This window comes from Anser brachyrhynchus, assembly GCF_964034855.1.
Source record: "Anser brachyrhynchus genome assembly, chromosome: 16".
NCBI lineage: Eukaryota > Metazoa > Chordata > Aves > Anseriformes > Anatidae > Anser > Anser brachyrhynchus.
Window position 1 is genome coordinate 13,727,450 of NC_137734.1, and position 17,941 is coordinate 13,745,390.

The 17,941-nt window shown below is 41.6% G+C and overlaps 1 protein-coding gene across 41 annotated transcripts in view; it reads left to right on the plus strand.

Moving 5' to 3' along the window:
* Nucleotides 1-17,941, plus strand: part of LOC308178992 (uncharacterized protein) — a 383,170-nt gene that overhangs the window by 325,552 nt on the left and 39,677 nt on the right. For 28 of the 41 annotated variants that reach the window (XM_080558356.1, XM_080558379.1, XM_080558394.1 and 25 more), the window contains 2 exons: nt 644-1,009; nt 2,541-17,806. The gene's annotated coding sequence lies outside the window, so the exon portion shown is untranslated. Of the gene's footprint in view, nt 1-643; nt 1,010-2,540; nt 17,931-17,941 lie in introns of those variants that run through there. The other 13 variants (XM_080558376.1, XM_080558396.1, XM_080558357.1 and 10 more) reach the window with 7 other exon arrangements.

A 17,941-nucleotide genomic window follows, 5' to 3' on the forward strand; every position in this document is an offset into this window, starting at 1 on the left:
AGAGTGCAAATACAAATGTTGCAAACTGCTCACACTGCTGTGGCAGCAGCTCTGTCATTAATTTATTGAGTACAGCTGATGAGAGCCCTCAATACCAGTTTTAGCACTGCTGCGTGCGGAGCCTCGTTTTACACCAATGAAACTGATGCTAAAACCCCACATACTTTTGTAACAGGAGGTCTTAGGACTGCCTGGGAGCTGACAGAGTTACTCTGGTTATTCGCTAGGGGCAGGAGAATAAGGAAAAGAGAAATGAAGGGAGAGAAGGAATTCTGGGCAAAACGACCTTCGAGCTGGTGCCACCTGCGCGGCTGCCTGCCCCAGCAGGAGCGTGCCTCTGGGCAGCGACCAAGGGCTTGTGCAACAGAGCCTGGCTCTGCCAGCTCCTTTCTCCTGACACATCCCAGACCACAAGTATGGCCCCTACATCTGAGGGAGAGAAGCAGCAGGGGCAGGCGTGAGTCATGGCCCTCATGACAGGGGAATTCCTCTCTGGCTGCTGGCAGCGGTGTTGGGGCTGAGCGGTTTTCACTGCCCGAGTATTATGGAAAGAGCCATTCTCAGCTGAATGTTCAATTCCAGTTTCTCGTCTCCCTTCAAAATAGAAGATCCTGATTTTTTTATTTATTTTTTTATCAAACAGTTCTCATCCAGTTCGTGTGTCTGATTCTTTGTGAACAAGAGAATCCCAGGTTCACAGCAAGCCCCAGAGTATCCTGCAAAGCCATCTGAGTCAAGTTACATTTTGCACTCTGCTCATCCCCTTGATAAAAAATACACACCAAAAAATGAGCTATCAACCAGTGAAACAGCCATACTGTCCAGCTTTCCATCACAGATAATGCCTGGTTAGCCCAACTGTGGTTTCACCCTTGAAAGTACTTTGTGTCTGCCCACAAGTGCTGTTACCTGTGCTGGGAGCAGCTCGGTGTTGGTTTGGCACCGCTCTGCATGCTGCAGTCATGGCATCTGAACAGAAAGCTGCAAATTGGTACCTCTTGTTTCACAGGTTAGTCTTGTTTCCTTTAGGTCAAAGGGTTTTGGGTCTCTTTTCATAAATGTATGAAACATGGCAGGGATGCGGATAGCAGAACAGGGTTCCCCTTCTCACTCTGCTATGCCCAAACGGGAGACAGTAAAAGTGGGAAAAGGGATACCTTCTGCTGAAGGCTATTTGGAGTCACCGTATTGAAATAAAACACAGCACGTATTTACTTGGTTTGTTAATACATAATTATATATACATTACATTAATATATGTATATATATATTCCACTACAGTAATATTTTAGAAGTGGCTGGTGATGTGGCTGTACCTATATCTAAGGTTGCTTGAAACTTTCCAGGCTTCTTTACTTCCTTGTAACTCTGTCAAACTATAAACACTCAGACTGAAATTTTCCATGTTGGCATTAGCTCTGGTTGATTTATTTAGAATAATTTAAACCCCACACAAATAAAATTTCAAAGGAAATTTGAAAGTTTGAGGCAAGAGAGGAATAGGTGTTCTCCCAATTCAGAACAGAATGAAATTATGAAATAACTGAATTTCCTGCACACTGGAAATTCGGAGTTCTGCCTCTATGTATTCCTTCAGCACTGAACTTTACAAAATTACTGTGAACCTGATTCAGCTAAGCACATATATCCTGATTCCCTGAAACAGAAAGACACAGGCAAAAGGCTAAACTGAAACCTGTGGCCAGATTGTGATCACCTCTAATTGCAGCTTGAAAACTTAAATTTAGTTTTTGGGTTTAGTATTCTATGCCAGGTTATACATTTTATTTCCCAACCTTTTTTCAATTTTTGGAACATTTCAGACAATATGAATAAGGATCAAGAATATAAATATATATAAATTTATATTATTACATATATTTAATAATGCTTATATCATGCATATTATGTGTATATATTAATATATATGGTGTATATATATGCATTTTAATATATATGTGTATATAATGGAGATAGTGTTCTTGAATAGCTTATTATTTAGAAAAGGATGTCGGGAAATTATGAAAGTAGGCTTTCACATATAATATTTATTTGGCTTCCCTTGTACACGTGTTTTGTATAGTCTTTGAGCAGGTGCTCTATTTAGTGCAGGACCCTGGTCTCATTCTGTGTAGAAGGTGGAGCTGAGCAGGAGATGAGTGATGGCTGGGTAGAGGGAGAAGTTGGTGTCTGATGGGCTCTGTCTGGTTTTGGTACAAGAGCTGGGAGATGTGTAGTAAAAGGCAAAGAATGAAAAGAAATGGGTAGTTTCATGGGCAAGGCGTCTGAAAAGTGTAAAACTCTTCTCCAGTGTGAGAGAAGACAATTTAAACTAAACTTCACAATTGGCTGTTAATTTTCCTTTCTTTTCTGTGTTCCCATTTGCAGAGTACATTGCTAGTAGTATTTCTCCTGGCATATGATGCTGTACGTTGAGCATTCTGAGAAATCAGTTTTCAGACATCTCAGTTTGGGTACTCAGTGCTAGCAGAATGTTTTGACCTGAATCTCTTTGTGTTTGTTTCCCATCTGTTAAACAGGAATAATAATATCTTCTCGTCTTACGGGATGTTGTTAAAAGAAATTAACATTTCTGAAGCACTCATATGCCATACTGATAAGAGCTCTAGAAGAACTCATGAAAAAATTAGCAACTGTGTCTTCCAAGTAGGTTTTGAATACTATGTGGTAAATAAGGCCTCAAGCCACATGCTGTATAATGACACTGTAACAAGATATTGAATATCTGCCTATTAAGTGAGCACTGTCCATCCTGAGGTAGAATCTGGTGGAAAATAAGGCATGAGCCTATACTTATAGGGTGAATCATAATGCAGATGTATAAGGTTTAATGGTTTGCTTTTGTTCTGACATTTTCTAACTTTCACTCACTTGTTTTTGCAAATGTATAAATGGTTCATGTGGAAAAGGAAACCTGTGTCTGAAAAGAAACAAAACCTGGGTTCCAAAGTGCTTGTTGTTCAAAAAAATGTGCAGGATCTTAATCCTTACGTTTGTAGATGAGATGCTTCTTGGTATCTGGTGGGTTTTGGAGAGGATGAGACTTTACAACTTATTTGGAAAACAGTTCTCAGGAAAAGGTTAAATTTCAGCTTGCTGTCTCTCCTTTGTTTTTAAAAGATGCGAAAAGACTTCTAGATTGGAAAAATGGTATTGGAAATGGTTTTGAAATTAGTACATAGATTCTTACGCATACCTGGATGGGCTCCTGAAAAATTTGTATGGGGTATTACAGCATATTCTTATATTAACACTTTTTCCTACAGCTTGTGGAAGAGGAAATTCCTAGGTTCTGTAGCAATCCAAGTATATAGCTTTCTCAGAGCTAGACAGACTACTTATTAAAGATAAAGGAATATTTTGGCACAAGAACAAATGGGTATTAATTAGCTATAAATAAATTCAGGCTGGAGATTAAATGAAATTTTTTAACCAGAACAGCAACAGGATTGTTGAGTGGCTTCCCAGTGGGAAGAAACATGGAGTTCCCTGGTTCCCTCACGTGGTGTGGTGTCTGATCAAAATAAACGAGGGGATTTCAGGCCTGAAGATCTGCGTAAGAGCAGATTGGTTTTAAGAACCTAGGAAGTTTGGTTTTAGTCCCGTATCTGCCATTCCCTTTTCCTAAAAGCAGGCCCCACAAGGTTAACATTTACCTTCCCCATTTCACATGTGGAGAGTCTGAAACTCCTAGAGGGGTGAAAGGAGAAATCCAATCTCCAAAACCTCATTAATGAGGACTTATTAGCAGATCAAGACTTACAAAAGCGTCTTTTCAAATGAAACAGTAAAACACTCTGCCCCTGCCCGTCACCTCTACAAACCCTTCCCTGTCCTCTGAAGGATGGAGAGCATTTGTGGAACCGGGGTTTAGCATCACTGCAGTGCTGGGGTGCTCTCAGCACCCCCAGAGTTTATTCTCCTCTTCCTTATTCTCCACAATTTGCAAAGCGGGGCTACCCTGGCTTTGCTGATAAAGGATCCTTAGCAGACGCAGAGAGGAGGAACAATTCCAGGCCTCTTTGCAAGTCACTGGGAACAAAACGTAGCTGCCCCTGCACCCTGTCCTTTGTGAGTGATGTAAAGCATGTCTGATTGCTTAGCCATCAGCAGGAGGCAGCTTAGGGTGAACCATTCCTGCTGGTTTGCCACTATTAACAGCCAGCAGTACCTTGATGTTTCCTCACTGGCAATAATTTGCAGGATTAAATACTTCAGCCACTCTAAAATTAGTTCCAGGAGGCATTTTGTGCTTTCATTTCAGAGCTCTCAGGAGCCTTTCCTACTTTGTAAGTCTGCTACAGCTAATTACCTGATGGTTACAGTGCTCTAGAAGATTTCAAATATCTGTCTTTTCCACTGCCTAAAGACCCAGGTGGGGTTACTCTGCAGAACTTGTACCAGGAGTGTTTGCCAAACACTGTAACTAGCTCAGACAGCTTTGTGAGACGGGCAAATAAACCACTGCAGACAAAATTGCCTTTGTCCAGCATCTCCATCCAAGGTTCAGAGCAAGCTTATTTTTGAACCTTTAAAAGCATCTCGGAAGCCCACTGGAACAAATGTTTTTACGTACTGAGCCCTCTGCATCTGTGTGATCCGTTAGAGAGGCTGCAGGATCACGGCAGAAGTTTTCAATGGGGCAGCTTTCAGTGCTGCGGTTTAAGAGTTTGCAAAGCTTATTTATTATTTTATTTTGACAACACTTGTAATGAGTGGTGCTACTGTTTGTCCTTTGCAGGCGTGTAGCTATCAGGGGCAGAATTAGAATACTTCTGGGGCAAGTGAGGAATCTTCTCACATCTGCAAAGGAGTATGGCACCAGGAAGAATGTGGGCCCTCAGTGTGCAGAAATCTCCTGGCAGTGGTGGTCCTCCCTTGAAGATACAGTTCACACTGCTTGGTATTTCTGGCCACCTCCCTGGGCCAGTGCTGGCTATGATCCTTTGGCCCTGCCATGACCCTATTTTCTTCCTGCCCTTTCCTGGCTCCTTTGTGATGATTCATATTCTGAATATATGTGTGTGTCATATATAAAAAGTCTTACTCTTCTGACCACAGCAGAAATCCAGAGAGGTTTGTTTCCTGACATGTGATTTCACAGGCTGATTTTTTTTTTCAACTTGGCACCATGCCCCAAAGAAATGAACTCTCTTTTATGCTTCCTAGGGTCGTTCTTAGCATCTTTTAAAACCTGCTTGCTCATTGCTTCTGAGCCATCGAGGCAGGCACAGCTTCATCCACCAGCGCCCAGCCTTACTTTCCTGGGTTTGGTATTGTTGTTGTTAAACCCGTGACAATCTGAAACTCATTGCATTTTTTCTTGAATAGTTCTATGCATCCTGGTACCGCTAGCAAATACTTTTCATCTTTGAGCCATCATTGAACAAATTGAAATTGTTCCCTCACTTAATCTGAGTGAAAGATGTCTATCACCTTCAGCTAGGTGTTCAGTGAAGCTGTGTACCACTGCTCTCCAGGGTGTTTTCTTAAAAAAAAAAAAAAAAAATTAAAAAAATGCAACTCACAAGCCATTGCTGCTAACCTCCAGCACAGCATCACTGAATAGTGCAAGTCCTGTTTTTCAAATATAGTGACCTAACATGACATTTCTAGGCTGTAAATTCCAAGACCCTGATCTTAGTACATGACTATGGATTTATTCCTAGCCAATAGCAGGACTTGGTTGCTTCAACATGATTTTCCGTGTTGGGCATGATGTTTGAAAACTGTGTTCTAAGATTGAGACCTATCTGTCTTTGAAGTCAATGGGAATTTCAGCCTTCACTTCCAAAGCAGGTGGGTTGGGCTCTTTGTTCTTTTGTCTAGCACAATTTGTGAGTAATTACTGTGCTCCAAGTGCTGGGCTGGATTTTCTAGCTTGTTTCCAAACTGTGCTCATTCTGAGACCAGACTCTTCTTCTGCCTCTCCCAAACAAAATGCTGAAGGAGCACGGGCAGAGGAAATCCGTTCAAACTAAGTAAACAACTAGTGAGGGTAGGCCAGCAGGATTCATTCATGCTCATTCAGCCCAGGCTGGCTGGTTTGATTCCAGTTGGAGCACTCTCTTCATTACAGGCCCCCTGGGGAATGTTAATCTGTACAGTATAAACATTTATAAACATCTACTAAATCATTACACTTCAGCTGCCCCATAAACACTCATGAATGCTTTCCTTAGGCAGCATTGGTTGGGTAGCGTGTGGCTTTTTGGAATGAGCTAACGTGCGTTTGGCACTGGTAGAAATATGGGGAGAGGGCACAGGAGGTTAAATAACATTGTTTAAACTCTGTGACTTATTTAGGATAAAGACAGAAGCTGTTTGTGAAGGATTAAAATGGGACTAACTGGTAGCTGTTGAGGCACAAAGCAGGTTGTAGAGGGGCTAAAACCGCTTTTTAGCTTTGCGCACGGGATTTTCAGCGGTACCATTGCCTTCAACACCACAAAACGCACTTACCACCAGGCCACTTGAGCATTTTGACATTTCTGGACCCAAGCAATACATCGTGATTCATGTAGGACTGCAACACTAGCTGCCTCTGAAAGAGCTGCCTGATGCAAGAAAAGAATGTCGACATAACTTCTGGAAACTGAGCCAGAGCTAACATAACCAACCAAACTGTAATCAGCCAGGCTGCAGACCCAGGACTTGCTTGTATGGGACATGTGAGTATGTATACGCAGGTAAAATTAAGTATGGTTATGAACCGAAATGAGCATGTATATATGTTTGTGTCTGTGAAGTGCAAGAATAGTAACCAGGTTTTGATGTACACGTAGCAAAGCAAAACTTGAACCTACTGAATATGATCTCTCCCTTTGCCTCAAGGTGCGGACATGAGTGAGCATTACCAGGGCTGGAGACTTAGTGACCCCATAGCCAGCTCTAGATGTATATGAATATAAAGGTAGTTAGTAAAAACAAACAAAAAACCCCTCGTGACCTAGTCTTAAATGGGTAAAGGATCCTTCTCTCAATTGTTACTTTTTTTTTGTTTGTTTGCAGAGGTTCTGAACTGATAGAGTTATAATTAATTACCACAAGGTCTGCATATGAGTAAAGTCACCTGAGCAGAAGTTAAACGTGTTGTATGTGAAAGAGTTGTGTTTACTGACAGTCTGATGAACAGATAATAACTTGATTTTTAAACAGTATCTTAGGAAAAAACACAGCATTTAATTGGCTATAATTATATCATATCCTACACTTGAGCAAATATGAGTATGTACATAAATCTGTTTTACTTGCACGTATCAATGGTATGTGTCTGGAAGTAATATTTTAGTTCAGGGTAACCGTCTTCAGGAGCTGGTAACAGAAGCCTCCTTTTCTGTCTCCTCTTTCTCTACTATTCATAAACATACAGCCACTGCCTAGAGCTACAACCACACCTATTTGTGAAATGAGGACAGAGAAAACAGGATTTTTTCCTAAGTGGATCTGGATGCACAATACAGGCAAGCCAGAGGGAAGAAATCCTCCCTGATAAACACCCAGCCATGGCTACAGCTTTCCTGCCCAGGCCCCCTGGGGCTGTCATTGCCAAATTAACAGCTGGGGTGAGAACTTGCACATGGAAGGACTCCAAAATCCTTTGCAAAATCTCGAGGTGGTGGGGCAGTGGGCTGCAAGGTCTCCAGACACGGGCAGCAGGCCAAAGGCTTGTCCTGATGCTCCTTGGCCCTTGGTACCAAGAAAAAGGGATGCTGAAGATTGGTTTTACTACTCGTTTTTACTAAAAGCCTCTTAAAACATGACATCAGTCCAGACCCAACTCAACATAGGCTAGAGGTGGCTTTAAAGTATTTGCACTAGCAAATTCCCTTGTATACATATCATCATATCATCAAAAGTTGAATTTTCCACAGCTTTTCGTGAAATTTTGCATGTAATGAAGTGAGTAATTTAAAATCTGCTCTGTATGGTCAAGGATCCAGCTCGCATAAAGTATTACACATTATTAGTTTCAATTGGTCTTTTAACATCCCTCTTAAAGGGTCAATAAATGAGTTTGCCTAGAGGTAAACCAGTTGTTATCAGGCATACAGTTAGGGTCGCAGCTGGAGGGCACTGGCAGGGACAGGCTGTCTGTCTGCCTGTGTTGGAGACGTCAGTCTCTAGCGTCGGTGTTCTATTAATTTTACAGTACCTTAAATTCATATTATGATTAGGAGAAATAAGCACAGAGAGAGAGGAGAGAGAGATCTCCTTTTAATAGAAAATGGGTTTTGAAAAATCTGGAGCCTATTACCCTGCCAAATCCTAATGGTATTACAGCTGAACTTTTTTTCTCAGTACTCTGCAAATAAATTCAGAGGTAGCTTGGATATTTGTTTCCCAGCTTGACAACAGGAACCTCTGGACAGGAGGAAGAAGAGAGCAGAGGAAAGCAAGCAGCATGCAGCTTCAGGAGTGTCAGATTTTTAAGTTCAGTTTTCTGTCTTTCAATACCTAAGCTAAAATTTGGTGACTTTTTAATTCAAAAGCAAAAATAAGTTTAGTGGTCTCATACAAGCCCCTAGTGGACATCGTTTATCCAGTAGAAGAGATCAACATGTGTTTTAACATTAGGAGGTCTCTGATTAGAAGGTAAAGCTTGGAAAAAGCTTAGTTATGAGGACTGGGAGACAGAAACTTTTAAAAGTGAAGGCTGACATAAGTCATTCCCACTGCTGTTTGGGATGAAATCTGATGTAATATAGCAGTTGCATAGATGTCTGGAGCCCAAAGCTACAGAAGTGATGAAATTTACTGTTGACTTGCTGAACATTGACTGAACTGTGGTCAAAGCCTGAAACAATGCTATTTGGGTACTTCAGCTCCGGTTTGAAGTTTGGAGTAAGGGAACCACAAGTGGCATCTGATCACTAAGCAAAGCTCTTCTGTTTTCATTAATGCCCTTGCTTACTGTATAGTTAAAAGTTGTTAATGAGAGAGGTCTGCAAGCGTCGCTTTATTGGGATAGGGCTGAAGATATCAAGAACTTGAGGAATTTTGTAAGCACAGAGTTGGTATTTGACCCTTCCTCCCCAGCGATCGGGACTTTCAGTTGCAGCGTCCCTGGGCGTCTGCAGGCAACATCCAGACATTTAAGAAGGCTGGTCTCATCGAAGCTCCATTAGAGGCATTTAATATTGGCTTGACATGATCTACTGCGGCCTTTGTTCGTATTTCTTCATCTCTCTGAGGGATCGGATAGTGGAGGTGGTGGTGGAGGGGAAGGGAAGAGCGGGGAATTGAGACTGTAATTTCTGTCAGAGCTTTACCAGGAGGACAACGTAAAGCTCTGTCCTTGCAAGGTTAAGAACAAGCACGTGGTTAATTCCTGGACGTGCCCGCCTGGCACCTGACCAGCAGCAGCCCGTGCTCTGCTCCCAGTTTACATGTCTCGGGGTTTCTCCTGGGACCTGGCTCATCCGAGCCTTCTCTGCCACCCTCTCTGTTTCGTTTATCGCCTTTTTCACAGAAACAACTGCCTCTGAAGAGAAACGCCTTTTGCAACAGCCCTAAAAGTAGCTTGCATTGAATGAGGCTCTCACCCCTTGATACAGGCACCGCTTTTTTCGAGGAACAGCGACTGCATGGGACTGGTCTGCAGAACGCAGGTGTACCTGGCCCTGGTTCGTTATGGATGTGCGAGGGGGTGCCTGTAAACCCTTTGGCTCTTTTCTTCCAGCAGTGTGCTACCAGGAAGAGCAGGGGTTGTGCCACAGCAGCACCGATCTCCAGTCAGGATGGGACACTTCCTGGTCACTCAGCATTTGTCGAGAGCTGTCCCAATGTCGTCACACAGGCCCTAGGGAGAACGTACCCCCTTCATAGCTGCTCCTGCCCTCTGTTTCTCTTCTCTTTCTTTTTTGTCAGCCTCGTCCTTGTGAGCATACTTGCTTTTCTCTGCGATTCCTTCCTGCCAGTTGTTCCCTCTCCTGACCCAGGGGGCTTTCCCCCGAGTCACGTTTTTGGGCAGTTTCTGCATGGCAGCAAACATCACTGCCTGCTCACAGCTCTGCTGCCAGGCACCTGGACCTCACATCCCAGGAATACTCCAGGGAAGGGGTTTGTGGGCAGGAATATTAATGGAGACTGATTGTTTTTTCCCTAAAAGTAAATATCAGAAAATGTTCAGAGAAAGCACTTTTGTAATTGCAGGGGGGCAACTGTGTCCATGTAGCTGATTCCCATGTTGTTGCCATCTGATCGAGGAGCCAGAACATGACTTTTCAGAAAAGCAAGCCCTGTTTCCCAGCTTTGCATGGTCTTACCTGCAAAGTAAAGACTGATTGTGCCTTTCACAAAAGCTATTTGACAAATAATTTTCAATAGAAATGAACGTATGGAAAATTAAAGATTATTCATGAACAACTGTGAACTGGGAAAAGAGACAAGGTCAGCTGAAGGGAGCCTTATAATTTTGGTCTTGCTCAGAAGCTAGATAAGTTGTACATAGTCCTTACGCTGACCCGATGCATAAAAGCAAATCCTGCAGCTAGCTCTAGAGATAAGCACAGCTTCGGAGTTCCCTGGACAGTGTTTTCCAACACTAATGTGCAGTCCAGCCCAGTGACTTCACGTAACTGAGAGCAGATTTGGCTCTGGTGAGTTTTGCTTCCTCCTTCCTTTGCAGCAGGAGTTTGGGCAGAAGGAAAACTTGGTTCTCAAAAGTTTAGCGCTATTAGTGTGATTTTGATAAGCTATTGGGCCTGCGTCTCAGCCTTCTGCAAGTATTCAGCAGTAAAACAAGAGCATGAGACCTTGTCTGACTCTATACCTGCTCTTCTATGCCAGTGCTTTGAGTGGCAGCTGGAACTGTTTGGTTGGTAATGTCATAGGAAAGAATGCAAGTCCCTCAGAATTAGTCCCTTGCAGACTAAACTCATCCCTATCACAAAACCTGTGCTATGCTTAGCCTGAAGTGGAATAGTGGGATACTTACTGCAGGGAGGGACACGATATACAGACCTCTGGCTTCTAGAAAGCTGCTCTGCTCTGGAAGCTGCAGTGGATGTGTTTTGGAGAGAGGGACAAGGGGGAGGGAGTGCAAACAGTCCTTTTGCCACTGTAATGCATGTTCCTTAGCCTTTTCCAAAGGTGTCAGTTCAGGACCCTTCCTTAAGAAGAAATGAATAAAAGATTTATCCAAAGACTACTTGTCTGTAGGAGTTCTGTCCGTTGGCTGTACTGAGTTTTGGGTTGTGCCCTAAATCCTACAGCCGTGCCTCTTAATCACTAAGTAAAGAAAGATAGGCAAAATTTTCCATCCACTGTAAACAAAAATGTTCCCACTCTGAAGTGCATTTAATGGAGTTTTGTAGCAGTGGTCTCCCAGGCCAGCATATTAGTCTCTGCTTTCCCTCTCTGCCCTAATGGCCGTGGCCAGGAGGGGCTGTTTGAACTGTGAAGGAGGCTGGTTTTTATCCACGTTGAGTGGAGAGGCATAAATTGGCATTCCATATCATCATAAAAAAAATCCCAGCAATTATTAAAAGATTCTTATCTCTTGCTCCCTACATGGATAATGAGATCCCTCTCTGCTGGACTGAGACAGCCTGTCTCTCAGCTCACTTAATGAAATGGACCCAAGTTTGCAAATTAGCATAGCCCTGACTCCAAATGTAACCTCTTGTTGTCTAGTTGTACATCAAGGCCCCTGGCTTATGTCTTTTCTTATTAACACCCCGTAATCATGTCAACCCTCTTTAGTTTTCATTTCCTGTTTCCTTTTACAAATTCACTTCTGAGTTTTGAGCACATTGTTGGATGCCTTTGGATGAGCTGGGATTTTATTTTTATCTCATTTTTAACATTATTGAAGTGTAATCTGTGGGCACTGGTTGGGATCTAGGGAATCTGTTTTCTGTTTCATATTTTTGCAGCTTGTTTGCTATGTTATCTTAAGGCAAATCGTTTCACTTGTCTGTGCTTATTTCCCTTACACTTTTTTAAAATTAAATATTTTAGACTGTAAGATCTTGAGGGCAGAGAGTTTTGTCTTGCTGTTTATTCGGTCAGTGCCTTGCAGAGTGTGTTTCTGGTTTCTGCGAGGTTGTCTATGTAATACATGGTTATTAATAATAAGGAACAGTGATGTTGTACTCTAGCAAACACAATATGCTAAAGGCTTTCTAAGAAGTCATGAAGGAAGAGCGCTTTGAAAATCTTTTCCCTTCTCTCTCCCCTGATGTGCAACTTCATTGTTGGACCTTCAGAGTAATAAATCAAAGCAGCTGAAATAAATGAATCGTGATTGCTTTTGCCCACATGTATCTGACCCGGTCTGTCTGTGATAAGGCACTGCCCTTCCACTCTGTCCACAACTCTGCTAATTATCCTTCACTTTCATGGCCACTAAAATTCAGTCACACATAAGAATAATAATAATAAAAGAAAAAGAAAGAGGGAAGTGATTAGTTGTGTACAGATAAGAAGCATCCCACAGTGTTAACAAGATAATATTTTTTAAGATTTCTTTTTTTTTTTTTTTTTCTGGAATTCATTTTGTCTCATGTCCATTGCAGTAAAAAATACTTACAGTTTGTAACACAAAAGATAACTCTTCAATGCAAAGCTTTAGTGTATGTCTTTAAAAGATTTATTCCTTTATCAAGTATTAATTTAAGAAGGGGTGCCTTGTAGGTAAGGCAATGACATCAGTGGTAGGCTACGGGGCAGCAGATTTATTAATTTAATAGGTTTATCCATTTTACAGCTTGGATAATCATATTTCACTAAACTGGTACGCAAGGAGGCTTCAGCCCATCTGACAGCTTTATTCTTGTGTAAGTTAACAAGCACATTTTGTACTCATGACCTTGTGAATTGTAAAAGTGCGAGGAGCTAGAGAGGAATGACAGACCCAATCCAAGAAACGTGTTAGCATTTCAGTTTTCCTGGGCTAGATTTATAAAGGGAGCAGCGAGGAATCTCAGCTGCAAAGATAACCTAAACAGTTGTTAATTTATGTGGTTCGAGAAAATATGCAGAATTCATTTTAAAAAATAATGGAATGTTAACTTAAAAAGTATGGGCCTAATTTGTTTTTCAGAGACATCAGTTTTACAGCAGAATTGCTACCCTGACAATAGATGAGTTGTTCCTGATCTGGGACAACAAGGAAAGAATTGGGCCAGTTTTGTCGAAAGTAAATGTGTTTGTTACATGCTTGTACTTGCTAACTATCTGGCTTAGAAATAATGAGATTAAACAAGCAATGGACTTAGGCTTTTAAAAATGCATCTTATAGTTATAAAAACCTCACGTATATATGTGTGTTTATTAAGAATTTCGTGTTTATAGGAAAGAAAGCAAGCATGCACTCAGGGTTTTTTCATGTTGAAACTGTTGTGAGAAAAATAAAATATTTCCCTGTTTTCGTAAAGCCTTCACTCAAAGGTGGACTCTTAGTAAAAATCATATTTTGGTTTCTTGTGGAAATGATGACAGTCTTCTAGAAGAAGATATTTCCTGGGCAAAATAAGATTCAATGGAAATCTAACTTCTCTTAGGAAAATTTAACATAGTAAAATTACATAGTAAAATTTAACATAGTAAAATTCAACAAGTAGGGGCCAGTTCAGCTCTGTCCTCTCAATAAAAACAAAAGCTGAACTCCTTACATGGTACTAACTGCAAGCTCTTCAAATGAAAGAGCAAATACCTTGGAACCCATCATAAAATGGTACATTTGGCAGCACTGCAGAAATTGTAGACCTGAGGGATTTATTATCATTTACATTCAAGCTCCTTTACACCGTTCTTGACATGCAAAAAGGAATATTTTGTGCAAATCAGAATTAAGCCATGAAGACAGGAATTTCAAAAGCTTGGATGTTAGTAGAACATGACAGGCCAGTCCTGAGGTACGGTGGGCTCTTAATGTACTTCCCTCTGTGCTCCTTGCTTTCTGCACATCATTAATTTTTGACAGCACGTGATGACTGTTTAGCTCTTCTTAGCAGGTATCAGGAGCTGTCTGTCTGTTTCAGGAGGAGAGCAAAGCAGGATGCCTGCTCTGACGTGCCCGTGCTTGGGTCTGTGCATGAATTGCTCAGTGCACAGTGGCTGCACTGGGGCGGGGTGTGCAAGCAGAGAGCTGCGTGAGCACAGACGTTGCACGAGGTGTGGCAAACTCCTTTGCACGGACCAAGCGGGCAGTGGCTTTGAGGAGCTGCAGCTTTCTCGGTAAGGTTTCTTTGGCCAACTTCATGTCCTGCACCAGCCACTTGTACTTTCTGGTTCATACACAGCAATAGTTAGCATTGGGATTTAAAACACTGCAGATATTTGTGTTTGCGAAAGAATTCAATTTTAAAGAAAATATTATAAATCATGTTACGTTTTGGGCTGATGCATTTACAACAGCATCTGAATTTTCACCCTAAAATATACAAGCATATGTCACTCCAGGGAAGCACTTTTCTTCTTTTCTAGAAATGAAATTTTATTGCCTGGTCTGCTCTAGACAGAAAGCATTACATGAACCTCCTATTTAGTTCTTTTTAAATGTGTGTGGACTGAAATTCTTATTTTATCTTGCCATTCACTGTGCTCCCTGCAGGTCTGGCAGGACTCCTCCATTAGATGCTTCTCAGCTTTGTGGAGATTTGCTTCTGCTGGATCCTGTAGTCTGAATCACTTGTTTTCCCTGACTGTACGGCCTGTTCATCAGTTGGAGCAATGTTTCCAGAGCATTGTCATGTAAATGAAACCTCCATTTCATCTCCTACCATGCGAGGGACACACAGCATTCAATGTTTCAGGTGTATTAGAGGATTCTGTGAGCAATCTTACCACAAATATGGAAAAAAAGCAGCCCCTTGGTATGTGTGAGGACAGGTCCCATCAGGCTCAAGAGGCTTTGGTCATTCCCTTTTCTGTTCTTCCAAGAGGGGGAACTTTGCTCACTGAAACATGCGCAGTCATGGGGATGTTTTATCGTTGGCTGTGGATGCGTTACCGGTTGGGATCCCTAATTATTATCAATTTGCAGATTGCCTTGAATGTCTTATTAAGATTCCTGAGGAATGATTGATCATAATCAAAAAATTAATCACCAATCAGCCCTGGCAATTAACATTAGCAAGTCTATTTGCATATATCTGATAATTTATGCTGCTGCTGGAAGAAGGGACTTTTGCTGAATATTATTGATTAGGGGAGAAGAGCCAGATGCTTCTATCATTGGGACATTAGGCTTTATTAGATAGGGCTACTAATGTGTAAGAAACTGAAGGGCATTACTGCCGTCTGCCACAACATAGGCGTCTTGCTATGGAAGGTGGAAGAAGGAATTTCATCAATGCATCCAGTGGAATTTCTTAAATGTCAAGAAGTGGGATAGGGTGCTTTAAGGAAGCTTTGATTTTTGGCTCTTATTTATGCCTTAAATATCAGTTATGAGAAAAAAAAAAAGAAAAAAAAAGCTTGATAATGCTAGGCTAGATGGTGAGATTTACATTACAAGAAGTTACGTATTTACTGTAATGAATAAAGTATCTGCAGGCTTGTGATGAATTTCACTAATTGTTGTACTACTTACAGTATGAAGAATTGCATAATAAAGTCCTATAATTTCTTCATATTTTTTTCTTCTTAAACAGCCTTTTATTAATGCATTTTTAAAGAGACGTTTATTATCTATACCATCAACTGTGTTTTTGTCTTGAAATTGTCTTGCAGTTGCTTATAGGATACCGCATGTGTTTTAGATGTTATGAGCCTCGTCAGGTTTTTTGACATTTATAATCTTTTTATAACAGTAGCCTTTGGTTTTGCTTCAACACTCTTCAGTGTGTCTCATACCTGGTGTTGTAACTACAGCTACATGAAAATGTACAGTCTGCTGTCATAAATTCAGATTTGGCACTCATGTATAGATGCTTAAAGATTGGGAACAGATTCATTTAAGCCAGTAGGCAGAGTGGTAACAGTTTATCATCTTCAGCCAACGCAACTCCAAAAAAGACAGCAGAATTAAATCCATGTCCACTAATGAGAGGTGGTAAACATTTTAAGTGGCAGAGTTGTGATGAAAACAAAGGCCAAGAAAAACAGGATTTCTCTCTCCAGTTTTGAATGAAAAAAAATGGAAGAATTTGAAAGATGTTTTCATTAAAAAAAAAAGCATTTTTTGATCAATTTTAATTTTTAACTTCTAGCTTTGTTGCATGCTAGGAGCCTTTGTAATTCATATAGGATTTTAGGAGAGCCTTCTGTATTGGATCTCTGAAACTGCTGCTTTTAAGACTAAAAAGTTCTCTCTAAAAACCATGAGTAAATCATAGTAAAATCTATTCTTATTGTAGCTGGATTGGTTTATTCTCTGATGTCAGCTGTGTGCTTATCTCAGTGTTCTTGAATGAAGATTTTATTTATTTATCTGTTGGTGCACACTAATCTCTTTTGCAAGCCATGAGTGCTGTCCTTAATATAGTTGCTGTGTGTGCGTGTGTCTTTTGACTTCATTTTCCTCCTATCAATATGAATTCTGCATTTTATTTCAAATGGGAACAGAATCAGTCCCCAGTTGCAATGCAGTAATAGTATTAAAGAAGTCTGAGATTTCACTCACTTTTCTTTCGGTGAGCATTAAGAGAAAAGAGACTGTCATCAAACCCCGACTGTACACTGTTTGGGGGCTGGATTAACCAGCTAGAACAGCTGCTTTTGGCTGAAGTTAGTCGGTAACCATGAGATCTTGTCACTGCAAAGTTCAGAGGTTAATTGAAATCAGAGAGGCAGAACCCATTCAATTGTCCACTTAATTATGCCCAGCTCCCGTCTCCCTCCCATAAACATCAGCCGCTGACCGCTCGCCGCTGAACGGGGAGGGAGCCGCCGCTGCCCTGCCGCCGTTTGGCACGGTGGCTGGGGTGTGTTCAACGGCTGAGTCGCTGAAACCGATAAAAAAAAATGCCTGCACCGGGGGAAAGGGGTATGTGCCTGCAAAGGGGGAGTCGGTGACATCCCCATACATCATCCCCCAGCCCTAATGTTACTGGTTTTTGCTGAAAGCTGGTAATGCTTTGAGATTTATGGCAGGTAGGCTCTGCTGAATGCACGGCTTTGGGTAGGAAGACTGGGGACGTGATGGTTGGGATGCTGCAGGAATGGCAGGGTTTTTACACAGCCTTTTTGTGCTATCATATATTATGGTTGAAATGTGTAATTTTTAATTCCTGTTTCACCAAACTGATATGAATGGTGGAATTTTGCTAATGAGTATTAAATATCAGATGTTTATTGGGCTGGTAACTTCCTCCAGGCTTTCTGCAGTCAGCAGTTACGTACTATTTACTTTACAGCAACGAGGCAAGCAAAGCAGATTTCAGAAGTGAAGGAACGTAAGATACTAAAATAGGTCTGAGTCTTGACACCCCAGCCTGACCCCGGGGAAGAAAATTCTCCACTGCCTTCAGTGGGAGCTGGCTGGGTAAGCAGAAAAGAAATCTGCCCACTTGGGGAAACTTTGAAGGCTTGAGCTTAAAGATGAAAAATAACTTTGAGACATAATAATTAGAGCTAGGTGGGCTATGGGTGTCTTAAAAGCTAGGATACTTGGATAATGAGTCTAGAAGTCTCATATCATATCTTTGTCCAAATTATCTGTTTGAAAACCTGATCTTCCTGCCATATAATAGGAATATTGAGCATAGGCCTGCAAAATGCATTCCCTTTTCTTCTGACAGCCTTTCTCTTCCAACAGAAGCCAGGCTCGCACGTGTCTTCAGGCCAGGCTGTGGAGGAGCCCCCCTTCTGCCCGGATTTCTGCTGTTGGGTGCCGGTACGCCTGTCAGTGTTGTGTCACTTGGGAAATGCAGTCTGCAGCCAGGACCCTGTTGTCACGAGCTGCACAAACCTGAGACAAAAATACCCCATGTCTTGAAGCTTTTATTCAGTGATTTTAATCGCTGCTGTC